General features: G+C 36.1%; 1 protein-coding gene across 1 annotated transcript in view; it reads right to left on the reverse strand.

Moving 5' to 3' along the window:
* LOC145265707 (S-crystallin SL20-1-like) overlaps positions 1 to 8,535 on the reverse strand; it is a 296,744-nt gene that overhangs the window by 116,166 nt on the left and 172,043 nt on the right. The window lies entirely within an intron of this gene.

Raw genomic sequence — 8,535 nt, forward strand, 5'->3', positions numbered from 1 at the left:
TTTTGGATGCATTAAAAGTAACCAACCACCTCTTCCAGACGAATACCGTAAAGCTGTGATGCAGGGAGTAGTCGCAAAGTCGGGACTAGCTGATCACATATGGCAATAAAAAGAAAGACACTTCCCTTTATGGAACGAGGTCAAAATAATTGACAGGGATTCAAGGTGGAGGATCAGGCATCTCAAAGAGGCAGCACATATGCTAAAAATAAAAAGGAAAAATTACTAAGCAGACTAAGCCTGGAATTTAGTAACATTTTGGAGTATGTAGGAAAGAAAAAACAAATATTGTACAAACTTAAAATTTCGGCAATGAAAGTGAGATAATCCACCAGTCGATCTTTATTAGAATTGCTTTTCCTTTGTTGACAATCTTTTTCTCACAGAGTGGAAATAATGACCAAAAAGTGGAAACTGACTTACAGAAATACGAAAATATCTACGGAGCCTGTAACTTTCCCCCTTTTCTTTTCGGTACTGGATATGACCTTAAACTATATATGTGGCACTATTGTACCACAATCCGATAATGAGGCCCCTAGCTTGTGGGCTTTGAGGAGTGTGGATCCACCCTTTAATTGCCATGGCTCACAGGTCCACTCTGATACGGAGTGGAAGTAACTGTTAAGGTTCCAACTATGGGTTAAATAGAAACCGTCTTAAAAAAGAAAAAAATTATATTCTATGAAAAATGTTTTCTTCAAAATCACTGGATTTTGCATTAAATAACCTGAAAAGGTTTGATATGCAGTAAAACAAAACCAACCAACGAACATTTTTTTTTCAAACCACAAGCGACATGCCTGATGAAGATCAAATGATAATTCGACCAAAACGTTGCTTGCCTGTTTCCCACCTGACTACAACTTGGACGTCTTCAAGTCCAACATAAACAAACTCCTGACAAACCGCCCCCTTAAGTAAGACACTCTATCAAAACCCCCAATACTAATGATTACTACAATAGTATCTCATTGATTACTGTGCACACAGTAACTCTTATCCCTGAGTTGCCTTCGGGCCTTGATAAGTGGTGACGCCCATGTTAAAAATAAATAAATAAATAAATAAAACTCCAGATGAGAACAATAGTCCGATAAAATAAACAATCAAGCCTCATCTCAAAATTCAGAACTTTTACATCGGCAACATCCAACCTTCTTCAGGTGTATCTTGTCGAACTCAGAATTTGGACAAGATTTCGAACGGAAGCCTTTTTTAATGCTCTCATTTCAGCAACCATGACTCGATAAAGGTCCTAAGCAATACGTTATTGTATTTTTCAGTCGCCCACACTGTGAATCGAACCTTCAACCTTCAGGAGAATATCACTTTTACAATTGATTTTTCCAATGGCTCTACTCACTGCGCCACGACACTGCAAATTACTTAGGACCTTTATTCAGTCATGGCTGACGGAACGAGAATATGCTATCCTCTGAAATAAATAAAGGTTCCGTTCGAACTTCCGTCAAAAATCGCGAGTTCGACCGAAATATTTCCTTACCCGGTCGCATAATACGCTTAAACATGATATATGGAATTGCCCGGACGTACAATGCCGAAACATGATATTTTAATTTATACAGATTGCATATGTATTATTATAGAATCAATCCTTTATTGATTATTATATACTAGCAGGACCCGTTAACCGGCATTGCCCAGTCGTACAATACACTTAAACATGATATTTTAATTTATACAGATTGCATATGTATTATTATAGAATCAATCATTTATTGATTATTATATACTAGCAGGACCCGTTAACCGGCATTGCCCAGTCGTACAATACGCTTAAACATGATATTTTAATTTATGCAGATTGCGTATGTATTATTCTAGAATCAATTCCCTATTCATTATCATTATGGCTATGACAACAGTATATTCTTGTCATTGTCTTGACTCTTGAGTTTCTATCCGTTATATCTTATATGTTTTTATATAGACTGATGTGGTCCTCGGTGTATTGACTGTGTATTACTGCGTCGAATATATACTTGAAGGTCAAAACAACGAAAAGAATATTCTGCTGTCACAGCCCTAATAATTATATCGGTGGACTAATGCGTAATAAAAACAAAAAACTAATAATTATAATATCGTTCATCAAATTCCATCGGTGTTTTTTTACAGTATCAGATCCGCTGACGTTGAATGCCCTGGAAACGTCACTTCTGATTAATGATTAAAAAAAATATTAATGTTTAGTTTCACAATATGCAAAAGAAAAAAAAATGCAAGCAAATAAATGATTTGCGGCGATTTTAAATGGTGCTCCTTCTTTTAGCGTAAATTGAACTCATTAATAAGAAAAAAAATTAAAATAGTGAGGTACACCATGGGTTGTAACAGGCGGTCATCCGATCTGTAGTCGACTGTTTTACCACTAAGCTATATCGCCAGATGACAAGCATTCCATTGCTGAAAAAAATGATTTGCTACGATTTTATTATCTCCTTGGCCGGTGTAATGTGAAATATTTTTTTTTACACAGTGGTCACCACTTATCAAGGCCCGGAAGCCACTCAGGGATAAGGGTTATTGCAAGTACATTACGTTAGTGTGGAGATTTGATGAAGTGTTTACTTAAGGGGGCGGTTCATTAGGAATTTGTTAACGTTGGACTTGAACACATCCAAGTTGTAGTCCGGTGGGAAGCAGGCAGTCGGAACAGAGTTCCACAGGCGTGCTGTTCTAAGAAAGAAGCTTTGTTCATGGAATCCGCGTTTTGATTTAGGCACAGATATAGAGTAGGGGAAAATTTTTCACAGTGGATTCGGCTAGACGGGTGTTTTTCGTGAAAGATTCGCGAGGGGGGACCAGAGATTGGAGTTCAGACGAGCACCTGCCATGGAAATAAAGATAAAACAAGGATAGGCTCGCAACGTCTCTTCTGTGGGAGAGAGGTTGCAGGGTAGAGAAAAGGGCACCCCCACTAAGCCACGAAGTCTATTTCCCTGTAACATGTTTTTTGTTTTTTTTTTACCTATGAGAAAGAAATAATATTTTAAGATCGGATTTTTTTTTTCGATTTTTGATACTTACCGGATGAATTTCTGTACAAAAACATATCTAAGAACACTGTCAGACATATAAATTAGATTTGTGTGAAATTTGAAAAATGCAGACTCAACAGAGTAAAGTAACTTTCTAGCAGGGTAGAGAGACCCTACCTTCCATGTCATTGATGTATCTGTTTCAACTCATGTTTCCTGTGAACGTTAAGCCGAGGAGTTTGAACGAAGTGTTTTTAGGTAATGTAGCTTTAGCCTTTGCTATTGGTGGTTGAGAAAGTTTCTTGTAATTATTAAAGAACATGAGCTCAGTCTTGGCAGCATTGAACCTTAACATAAATTTGTGTCACCATTCCACTACAGATTGGAGGTCTTCCTCTAGGGTGCCCCCCCTTATATATGTGTTCATTCGTTTTCCCGTTGTGCCTGTGATAAAGCGTTGTGTCGTCGGCAAATATGCCCAGAGATAATTTTATCAGGGAGGTCTTTTATGAAAACCAGGAATAATAAAGGTCCAAGGATCGCCCCTTTTTATATAACAGTAAATATAGAGATACCATTCATTTAACCAACAAACACTGGTATTTTGGTGCCTTTCATTGGTATTCTTTTAAACCAGTGCATTTAAGATGAAAACATTATTACGTATGTGCGTGTCATGAAGAAATTAGTATAAACTCCAAAGATTTCGAACAAAGATCTAGTAGATGTAGTAGATGTATTTTTAAAAAAATCATCCACAATTATGTTTCGTCTAAAAGAAGTAGACCTTGAATTGAAGTCAGTTTAAGTCAATAAGATTTTTTTTTTACACAGTGATCACTACTTATCAAGGCCTGGAAGCCACTCAGGGATAAGGGTTATTGCAAGTACATTATGTTAGTGTGGAGATTTGATGAAGTGTTTACTTAAGGGGGCGGTTCATTAGGAATTTGTTAACATTGGACTTGAAGACATCCAAGTTGTAGTCCAGTGGGAAGCAGGCAGACAGAACAGAGTTCCACAAGCGTGCTGTTCTATGAAAGAAGCTTTGTTCATGGAATCCGTGTTTTGATTTAGGCACAGATATAGAGTGGGGGAAAATTTTTCACAGTGGATTCAGCTAGACGGGTGTTTTTCGTGAAAGATTGGCGAGGGGGGACCAGAGATTGGAGTTCAGATGAGCACCTGCCATTAGATATACAAAATTAGTCGCACAACTCTTCTACATTAATATTATTATAAAACTTGATAATTTTAATAAATTTTACCTCAGATTATTTTTGTATTTGATAACTTTTAGTGACTTTTAGAATTTACACTGATTTCAACATGAAACGTAATTATTACGCTGGGTCAAAAGTAATGTCGGTTTTTTTGCGGTTATCCTCAAAAGATCATAACTCCTTTCCTAATACACTTTATTAATCGAAATAACAATCATTAGAATTTTTGCCAACGAAAAACAAGTTTATTTGTCTCGTTGGCATAGAAATCCGGAGTTCTGAAAGCGATGAAGTTATTGAAGACCGATTTGCATCATCGTTTTTTTTTTAATTTTATATTATTATTCAGTTTTTACCTCAAACAAGGCAAAGTGTTACTTTGAAGTAGGCGGCTACTATCAGAAACATGCCTATTAATTTAATTCTATTTCCGACTATAATTCTCATCTTTATTAGTTGTTGTTTTTGTAAATTAATATATATAATGCTCATCTCAAAAATGAATTTTTATTATTATTATTATTATTATTATTATTATTATTATTATTATTATTATTCAATTTTCACCTCAAACCAGGCAAAGTGCTACTTTGAAGTGCCTATTTACTATGCCTCCCCACGGGACAGGGTTAGACACCAGGGTCGTTTTTTAACGTGGAGAAATGGTACAAAAATAAAAATTGTCTCAGTCGTGAAGGATTTCTCCTCCAACGAAAGAGAACAAGAAATAGAAGTGCAGCATCCGAAGAACAGATACTACACTTTGATCTTGTCCCGAAGGCCAAGATGCTCCTTTGAAGTAGGGGGCTACTCTCAGGGACATCAGTTGTAAGGGTATTATGAAGAGAGGTGAATAAAAACATGTCTGTTCATATTACACTTGAACTTCTGCATGTCAGTACAGTTGCGAAAGCAGAAACCCAGAAGTGAGTTACAAAGTCTAGCGATTCTGGAGAAGAAACTATTGGAATAGAAGGCCTTCTTGCACCTAGGGATCTCTACTGTGAAGGGGTGGGATTTAGCTGCTTGGGTTTGTCGGGGGTGTTCCTGTCGAGGGAGTACAAGTGCTTGTAGTTCGTAAGAGAATTTACCATTAAAGTACTTGTAGAACAGGTTGAGGGATGGAACACTTCGTCGATGGGACAGGGACTGAAGCCTAGATGACAGTTCTAGACATATCAGGTGGGCGTCTCTCTTTTGAACCTTTTTCAGGAAGTGAGAGACAAGTAGCAGATGCACCAGCCCAAATGTGACAACAGTATGCCATACATGGGCGAATAGTGGCCTTATAGAGGTACAGGATACTTTCAGGCGTAAGTGGTTTTCTAGCGTGGTAGAGAGAGCCCACCTTCTTTGCAGCAGCCAATGTATCTATTCCAGTTCATGTTCCCCGTAAATATTAGGTTGAGGAGTTTAAAGGAGGTATTTTCGGGTAATGTGTTTTTGGCCATTGCTATTGGTGGTAGAGAAGGTTTCATGGAATTATTGAAGGAAACAAGCTTAGTCTTGGCAGCATTGAATGTGATCCTTTGTCCTCAGTTTAGTGGAATTTTTTCGGGGGGGGATTTGTATTTTAGTATTCTTTAAAAGGGTAGACCTCTTCATTTTAAGTTCAAATGGGAAATGGATATTATTGTGATGTTCAATTTGGATGTGCGTGATAGGGGGTGGGGTGTTGTTTTTGCTGTGCGGATGGGTGAGCGGGTGAGGTGGATATAGAGACGAATCATGGTCTGAAAGTTTGGAATGCTTGGAGGGTTACTTATTTAAGTTAGTTTAAGGTTGTTGTTCTTTTAATTTGGAGTGTATATTTAAAAGTAACGTGATTGACTGAGATACAGTTAGTTCATTACGCTTGTTGTCCTAGTGCGATCTGGTTTAATTAAGTTTATTTAAAATTTATTTAAAATGTATATATTTCTGTTTGGAGGCGATCTATGGATGAATTTGTTTTGCTGTTCGTTGGGGTGGAATAGATATTTGAGTGAGTGCTTTTTATACTGTGGTTAATTAGCTATTTTTATAATGGGGAGATTTGATTTAAATGCGGGCTGGGTGTGGGGTTGCCCAAATGTGGTTGAATTTAACTATTTATATAATAATTACTTGTATATCAATCTGTCAAACCTAAACATAAGTGCAGATATAAGCACATATATACCCACAAACACACATACACACGCACATATACATATATACATACATATAACTAATGCACATGTGTACTCATGTGGAGTAAGAGGTTTTTATTGAATTTTTATTTAATATAGTGCTGTATCTATGTGGGTTTTGAAAGGATTATTCAATTATTTTTAAAAATTCCTTTGGTATATTTTTTTTACGTTGGAGCTGTTTGGTGGGTTGAACCATATTGATTTTTTTCGCCTTAATCTATTGCTATTCTGTTTATTTTGTTTGCTACTGCGTTTAGTCTAAGACTTCGTGTGCTCTGGATTAGGATTATGCTTGTTCGAGGAATTACAGATGGTGTTATAGCTTTTCTTTTGGGTCATGTTTTTCGTGATTATGGATTTATTTTTGTTGTTTCCCAGTTTGTTTCCTATGTATCCTATCTTATCCGCATTATTATAAAAGGTTGCTGCTTGGCTAAATGTTTTCTTGTCGACTGATAGGCTTGATATTCTATTTGAGACAGATGTTACTATAGAATTGATAATAGATCTGTGATGATTCGATTGTTTATACACATAGAAAAGGTTCAAATTAAGCTTATGGTAAGGGGAATAGGTTTCCGAATTTAGATTTAAGGATATGTCCAAGAAATTAAATGTCTTCATAAGAAGGATCTACTTCAATAGAAAGGCCATAGTTTCTAAAGCATTCATGTAATTTATTTACGGTATTATTGTATTATCTGGGCTTGTCTTTTGTGATGAAAAGGGCATCATCTCTATATAGGCCTCCCTGCAAGTTTTTGAATTCTAAGCTGAGCTCCCTTAACAGGTAGAGACCGACTAAATCAGTAACTTGTGCGGAGTCGGTCGATCCCATTAAAATGTCAAAATTAGATGGGGTATCTTTCCTGGTCCAGTACTTTCCGTCAAAGTCAATCAGAGAACGTCTAGCCAGGAGGATAAGTTTCCTTTCTAGATCTGTTGTATCGGAATTGTTCTTAGCGAAAATCAGGTCTTTATTAAGAAGTATTGGGGATATAGATTGGTAATAATTACATATATCGAAAGTTATAAAGTTATGTCTTTTCAAATTAGGCTTATGGTAAGGGGAATAGGTTTCACGAATACAAACACACACTCAACGCACCAACGAATAAGGCTGCCCCGTATACCTTTCGAAAAATCAATTGCTATATGTGAATATTAATTTCTCCCCTGGACCTATTTTTTGCCCAGCTGGATTTATAACCCCGAAGGACATTGTACTCCTTCCGATAATGGACTGCCTAAGGTTGTAGCAACTTCTCTTTTCGTATAATTTTTCTCCATATAATTATCCACAACCACTCCAAAAACTATTTTCAATAATTGTGCTGAAAAGCAAAATAAGCGTCCATTCACAGCTGAACATTGTGCTAACCGCATTTCAGTTCCTCTGGTGATATGAGCCATTATTAAAAATCCATGGATTAAGGAAATTAACATAATCCCTTCTATATATTCCTTTTGTTAAACAATAAATTCTTAATTCGAATATATGTGTCTATATGTTGTTGTTTTTTTCAGAATTTAAAAATTTAACCACCAAACGTATATATATATATATATATATATATATATATATATATATATATACAGAGAGAGAGAGGGAGAGAGAGAGAGAGGGCAAAGAGAGAGAGACAGATGGATAGATAAATAGATATTTATGAGTACATAACAATTTTGTATAACACCGAACGTAGTGTCATAATTAATTGCTAAGCTTTTAGGTTGGGGGGGGTCTATAGTTTAAACATAAACCATTAAAAAGAAACTTTCAAAAAGACAAAAAAACACTCCTAAAGTATATTTCTCCTGAGCATAAATTCGATAAAAGGGATAAATAAGGAGTGAGGCAGAAAATAAAACTCTATCCAGACGTCTTTCAGTCAACCCTTTTCAAGATTAACGTTGGCAACGGGGGAGAAAAGATCGTTTGAAAACGTGGGCAAATGACACTAATTCAATAGCGAGGGTAAAAAAAAGAAATTGTATAGGGAATAGGAGAAAGAAAAGAGAAATAAACTCAGCGAATATATATATATATATATATATATATATATATATATATATATATATTGTTACTCTAGCGCAAATATGTGCTCTCCGAGTGCTGTCTCTCAATCGTTCAAT

Source organism: Euprymna scolopes, chromosome 40 (genome assembly GCF_053919585.1).
Source record: "Euprymna scolopes isolate OS-2025 chromosome 40, ASM5391958v1, whole genome shotgun sequence".
In the NCBI taxonomy this organism is placed as follows: domain Eukaryota; kingdom Metazoa; phylum Mollusca; class Cephalopoda; order Sepiida; family Sepiolidae; genus Euprymna; species Euprymna scolopes.